The 6,000-nt window shown below is 39.7% G+C and overlaps 1 protein-coding gene across 1 annotated transcript in view; it reads right to left on the bottom strand.

Moving 5' to 3' along the window:
* The window catches only part of LOC139628980 (cadherin-12-like), a 95,005-nt gene extending 89,746 nt beyond the window's left edge, over positions 1 to 5,259 (bottom strand). The window contains exon 1 of the mRNA XM_071491275.1: positions 5,089 to 5,259. The gene's annotated coding sequence lies outside the window, so the exon portion shown is untranslated. The remainder of the gene's footprint in view (positions 1 to 5,088) is intronic.
* Positions 5,260 to 6,000: the final 741 nt, after the last annotated feature.

Raw genomic sequence — 6,000 nt, forward strand, 5'->3', positions numbered from 1 at the left:
AATCCTAACTCAAGGTCCCTTTTTCCAAGGCTTCCAATAATTTTGTGAGCCAATACAAATGTACCTAAAATTATGATGGATGAAATGATAACTACTGAGCTCTTATGTCAAAAATTATCCATGGCAACTGAGAAAACGTCATTTTTTGGAGTAGAGTGAGTGATATAGTTGAAAGCACTGTAAAAAACCTGATGTGGGATTTATTTTGTCCATGTATGGCAGAGTGGAGGCTGTTGCAGCACTGGACCGATATAATGCCCACTGTTTTGAAACACAAGGCTTTAATGTGGGTACTCATGCTTTATGCACATACTGCACATAACTACAGCATTTCACATAAATAAAATAATGCATTTAGTATCTACAATGTCTGAGACTGGAATCTCCACTCACAGCAGGTTCATCTGATGTAGGAGGACGTAAGTCTTACCAAGTGCTGTTAATTAAATCAAAGCAGGGCCACTGTATTCCACCACTATATAAAGGAAAATGAATTTCCAGTGCGCACAATGGTCACAGTTGAATCAACTGTATAAAACAATTTGATTACAAAGTGAATATTATAACCTTCATGAAGGAGGATTTATTGTAGGAATGTTGTATTAGACTGCATCGGTTTTAGCTAAATGTTCCTAATAAATTGCCAACTGAGTGCATATCAGTTATCAGTTGTATACACAGGCTGCAATGTGGCTGACTGGAATTAACTGGCTGCTTCTGGCGCCGTTCTCATCTGGAAACTGATACACCTGGTAGCCTAAACATGCTCTTCAATAATAATAGTTTTATCATATAATCATTATTATTACCAAATAAGATGTTTTACTCCTCCCCTCTCCCCATTTAAAATGTAACGCAGTAACACATTTGTTCAGAATATATTTTAACTGACTTACTTTGTACTTTTATCTGAGTACATTTTTTACACAAGAAATTTTACTTCTACTTGAGAAAAAAATTCTTTTCAGTAACAGTAGTGATGAGAGGCTGTTCACGTGCTGTGGTAAGTGTAGTGTCTCATTTCCAGTCGCTGGTAACATTTATTGTTTCTCTATCTTAACACAGTTAATGTCACTGTTGTCTTCATCAACTACCCACTGCACATTTAAACATACACTAGTTCAGTTCCAGCATTCGTAGCCCTCTGCTCCTTTTAGTGGCTTTCACAATTTCAGCAGTTGTTTACGTGCCATTCAGATCTGCTAGTTACTTTAGCTTAGCAGTTAGTGATGGCTTCTCCCTCTCCCTCTCTTGCTTGGTGTGTCTTAGATCAACAAACTTGTTCATAAGAGTGTGGTGTTTTTGTAACTTCAGTGGAGAGACTTGTGATTGTCTATTATAACTTCAGCAATGTCTGCTGCCTCACCTCCAGTGTGCAGCTCTTCTTGCTAACTGGAGCTGCTCCAGTCTGTGCCCGTCTGTGTACACAGTCGCCTTCAGGGTTGATAGGCCATTACTCATGACATGTAAACAATCACATGGTGCTGTGGGCTGCTCCAGACCATACAGTGATTACAGACAGGGACAGGTGGCTGCATTAGAACCACAGTTACGAGTACTTAAATTAGTTGATTTTATCGGTCATCGGTTAAAAAAAAAGACAGATTCTGATAATCGGAAAATGCAGAACATCGCATGCAATTGGCCAGGTCAATAATCAGTCAATCCCTAGTAGGTGCATCCAACAGTAGACACACTTGAAAAAACAAAATTCAGTTCACTTACTTTTCCAAAATGTAAACAAACATGGGCTAAAAAAATTAACGGGACTCAAGTTGAAACCCAAAGCTTAACTCACTTAATTCATGGCAACATTTCCTTTTTCTTGAAAAGACTGGTTCTGTTGTCCAGAAGAGTTGCTATTACTGCATGTCACCAACAGTATATCTGATGTAAACAACTTTGACAGCATAACTCATTTGACTGACAACTGACAGATAATGATTTGGTGTTGAAGAGGGGTGGATATGTCTGTGTGTTTGATTTAGTTGCATTTGGAGTAGATTTAATGAATTGTGTTGCTTCAGGTTTGTACTATGCATCCATGGTTTGCACACATTATATTCTCAGAACCTTTGGGTGAACTGCTCTAAAACCTGCCCACTACCAAACATCAGTCAAACAAAGTTTAGCAGCAAGCTGGTGAACACAGTGGTGCATTTAGCAGCTCAGCTCAGGAGTCCACAGACACAGAGCTATTACTGTAAACCAGTGGCATTCCATCAGGGCGAACAAGGCAAGCAGTGCTTGACCAGTTAAAGCTAAAAATAGTCATCAGTTACAACAATGGTCAAGTGGAAGTGATAGCTCTCCTTATTCCATGATCGCAGTACAGCTTTTCTGTCCCATAAAGGATCTGTTGTCTGTTTGCATTCATTGTGTAATTTTGGTTGTGGTGGCAGCAGGAATTGTTTCTTAAAGCTAGCTTAACATCCAGCCACTGCGTCTATTGTTCTGTGACGGTGTCCTGTTGACAAAGGCTGGGGCTTGTAAAGCAGAGAGGAAAGCAGCCTTTCTTGGAGGTTTGAGGATAATCCTGGGATCTTTCACTAGTGATTAACTACAGGCAAAGTGCGCGTGTCAAGCTCTTCTTCACTTAGCTTCAACCATTCGGAGATCAGTTATGATATTGCAGCATAATATGCATGTGCATTTAGCATTTTTTTTTTCAGATATTTCACCTCCATACTGCACATTTGATATATTTACTGTCAGTTCAGAAGAATAATCCTAAAATGTCTTCAGCCAGGAAGGTGAATGGTGAAGATGTCCAGCAGCAAGATGCAGGAGAGAGACTTTCATCACAGGAGTGGACACAAACGCAAGCACAAATGAATGCCAATGTTTCTCTGTGTCTACTGGATGTGTTGCAACTTCATGAGGTGGTGTTTTGTTTCAGCTTTTTGCTCTGCTCCCAAGTGGACTAGAAAAGAAAATCTATTAATGACAGTGCAAAACATTGCACAGGGAAACACATCTGAAACAAACACACATCATCAAACAAAACTCATATCATTTAAAGCGCTGCATCTTTGCTTGTTTTCAGTTGATCACTATCACTTTCCAATAGTATTGTGAACTTTTTTGTTTCTAATTAAACTGTAGAATCAAATGAGCCTCCAAATTGTTTATTGTGTTCCTTGTTAATTCAATTCACACACTGATTGATACTTATTTCTTCAGTCACTTCCTCCCCATCATCACTTATCACTGATTTATATCCATAAAGACAGATTCCACTCCACTGCATCACATCTAAAAGTGTCCTTTGTAAACAGCATACAGGGAGGTTAATCTCCTCTTAGAAATGACGTCATTCTCTTTTCAGAAACACTCTGAATGTTGTAAATAGTTATTTTCCAGTGACTATTATAACTACATTTTTTAACGGTTGCTAAATCAAGTCCTCAATAGTCTGTCTCCAGCGCTTCACTCAGCAACCAGTGTATGTAATGTGACTCAGTCTAACTGAAGTAGCCTACCAGTGTGTTGTCCCAGTGAAGTGTGTGCCAATAGTCATGGTCGGCAAGTTCTTTAGTCAGCCATAAGTGTGTAGCTAACTAAGTAAGTACAGTAGGCTAGGTATGAAAGGAAGTTACTGAAACGAAGGACAGTTAAGATAACCCTGGTTTCTAAGAGAGTGAGGAGAGAGATGCTTCATTGCCACTCATGAATGCCTTACCTCCTCTGTTTTTCTTTTGCCCGGAAAATACCTCAGTAAGCTACTTTTTTACTGGAGCTTTAGCCCATATGAACATCTGCTAAATGTCACAATATCACTGAGTTCCATAATACCTGTCAAATCCCCAAGGCGTTTTGGTTACATTTTTTTATTTTAAATTTCAATTATTTATTTTTATTATTATAATTGTTATTTTTCTTGCCTTGACAGCTAAGATTTTGGCATTTTCAGATACACTTTTTACACCTTGGTCGTTTTCAACTATATGTATTATGGGGATGAAGGATTTTAGTCATTGGACATCTGGATTGAAGGTATCAGAGCAAACAGTCAGGCAAATGACTCTCAGGTCCCATCCACATCCACGAGTGGATGTCCATGCATCAGCTCTGAGATGTTCTGTGTCCACAGAGGAGTGTGGGCAAGTCACTGATTTTAAAAGTGAAACTGCTTTACTCATTGTTTCTTTTAACCCCCTGGTCTGTTTGTTATGGAGAGGACACCTCTGCTGATCAGCTGCTGGTAAAAACCAGTGAAGAATGACAGACAGAAGGGGAATGCAGGAAACCGCGACTTGCCTGCTTGGTGGATTAGCGGCTATGTGGTGTGCCTGTAAAAACATCCTGAACGTTTGGTTCATGGGTTAGCAGTTAGATTAGCAGTTTTAACGGCTGAACACTAACTTTAAATATGAAACTGCTTTCAGTGCTTTTGACGGTTATAATCCCCGGGTCTGTTTATTTTGGAGAGGAGGACATCTCTGTAAATTCAGCTCCAGGTAAAAACTTCCTGACCGACTGACACTGAAGGAATCCAAACTGGGAGAAACTTACAGCAATGGGGGTGAAGACAACAACTCCCATGATCCCATGCTATTTCATGACATCACACAACACTGTCTTTGGTTATTGTTTTGATTGAGAGACCACATAGCGGCAGAAGTTACAGACTGTGCGTTTAAGGGAACAATATAACAATATATGTAAATGCATCTTTAAAGCAACACTGTTGCATAAGTGCAACATTTACTTTCACTTTTTCACCAAGTTATAAACTGATCTAAGGGTTTAAAACACAGGCATGTGCTTCCACAGAACGTGCACAGGCTTTCCTGTTTAGGAATGCGCAACATGTCCTGGTTGCGGCTCCTCTACCGTAGCTGTCACTTCTTTAATTGATTTAAGAGACCTAGGAGCTCCCCAACCCCCTCAAGCTTACTGTCCCACCTCGCTCATTAAATACTTAAGGTACAACCTTGATACTTGGGAACACAAGAAGGAAACCATCATTAGGAGACAGGCAAGTATCACAGAGACTTCATTTGGAATTGTGCTGTGGAGTCAGTGCCCCTTTTGTATATTTTCTCATCAATAAGCAGTGTTAGGAGTGAAAAGCAGAGCAGTTACCTCACAAAAGCCTCTCAGTGTGCCTCCGAGCTGCTGCTGAGTAGATTAAGTCCAAATATTTCATGTAACTCTGTCCGTGGTGATTTCTCTCCGTTAGTTCACCCTGTTAAACTAAAACCACGCTCTGCCTTTCCCTCTCTTCCTTTCTCTTCTCTGTGTATCCTCACAGCTCTCTCGCTCTTTTTCCCTTTAAGTCCCTCCCTCTCTCAGTCTCTCTCACTCATACATGACCCCCCCGCCCTCTCTCTCTCTCTCTCCCACTCTCTCTCTCTCTTTCATCCAATTCTCCCTGATTCTCTGTCACCGTAATCCGCAGGTTTTTCTCTCACAGTCAAATTTGTTTTATTAGCAGCACTGTAATTTGGTACTGTGTTGCCAAAGCACATTGTGCAGTGATATAAATGTTTATTAATTCAGAATTTCTAAGGAAATTTGTTTGTTTTCTTTTTGAGGGTAAGATGAAAAGGTTGGTCTCCTAGAAATGATGTGTAGAACCTATATAGCTTATTTACAACAGTGAATACACTTCGAAGGAAACGTAATATAACAGAATGAGAATATCTTGTTCATTTACATACGTCAAGTCACAAATATGTTGATAATGTATGTGTCAGTAAAATGTTCCTACTAAAGCTGCTCTTGTTGTCAAATCATTAAATAGCCTAAAATAGCTATTTTGGTTGTGTTGTATGTTGTTGCAGTTCATAACCAGATTTCCAAGATGAAAAATAAAAAACTAGCCAGAAATTAACCCTAACCCCTTTTCCCAATCACTTTTCACATCATCTACTTATTTCAGTGTTTCTGTGTGCCTGCTCCTTCGTGACCTGTTGTCTGCCTGTAAGCTTGCTCCTCTTTTGCCATTTTACACATTAAAGTTGCTTCACCGCACCTGCCTGTCTGCATGTCTCA

Source organism: Trachinotus anak, unplaced genomic scaffold, assembly GCF_046630095.1.
Source record: "Trachinotus anak isolate AG129_WGS33_773 ecotype Australia unplaced genomic scaffold, CSIRO_AGI_Tana_v1 ptg000012l, whole genome shotgun sequence".
Taxonomy (NCBI): domain Eukaryota; kingdom Metazoa; phylum Chordata; class Actinopteri; order Carangiformes; family Carangidae; genus Trachinotus; species Trachinotus anak.